This window comes from Alligator sinensis, unplaced genomic scaffold (genome assembly GCF_000455745.1).
Source record: "Alligator sinensis unplaced genomic scaffold, ASM45574v1 scaffold1261_1, whole genome shotgun sequence".
In the NCBI taxonomy this organism is placed as follows: Eukaryota; Metazoa; Chordata; order Crocodylia; family Alligatoridae; genus Alligator; species Alligator sinensis.
In genome coordinates, this window is record NW_005842789.1 from 671,005 (window position 1) to 671,810 (window position 806).

Below are 806 nucleotides of genomic sequence, written 5' to 3' on the forward strand. Positions count from 1 at the left end.
CTCAGCCTGTGAGGATACATAGAGGCTGCCCACAAGAGGAAAACTCCCCGGAGTCTCATTGATAGGACCGGCTGGGCTGTGCACTACATTCTACCTCTTGTAGCATCTGCGCCAGGCACCCAGAATGGCAAGACTTAACTGGGGTATCAATCCCCTCCTGACCCCCCACATCCAAAATACAAATGCACCACTATGATGCAGACTCAGTAGCACTTTCAAACCTGGTGGTTGGGCTCATCTGGAGGTTAATCCTTTAAACTGGTACAATGAACACATTCTTTTTGAGACAAAAAGCCAGGGATATCAGATGAGAAGGGGAGGTCCAGTTCTCCAGCAACCTCTGTTGGAAGGCTTTACCAAGTGAGGCAACCCTGATTTTCAAAGCTACTCTCTCTAAATCTCAGTAAGCATCCTCTAGGGAGGGTTGCAAAGCCTACACGTTCCTCATTGGCTACACCAACATGGCAAGACCACCAGAAAGGGCTGTCAGAGGAGCAGACCAAGGCTGCACAATGGCTGACAAGCATCTCAACTTGTGGGCCACGCTGCTGCCAGGAGAAGGTGCTTCTGCCCTACCACCCAATAATTTGAGATGGTAGGAACACCATTTTTTTTTCTTTCTTTCTTTTTTTCCTTTCTTTTTTTTTTTTTTTTTTTTTTAAACAGCACATGGAGAGAATCTCACTGCAGGACAGACTACATTTTACCATTAACAACAAATGTCCCTTCTTTGCAGTTGAAGCCTGAGGAAACAAACTGATCAGGTACCTTGAGAAGATGGGAGAATGACCTCTGCCAAGTCCCAA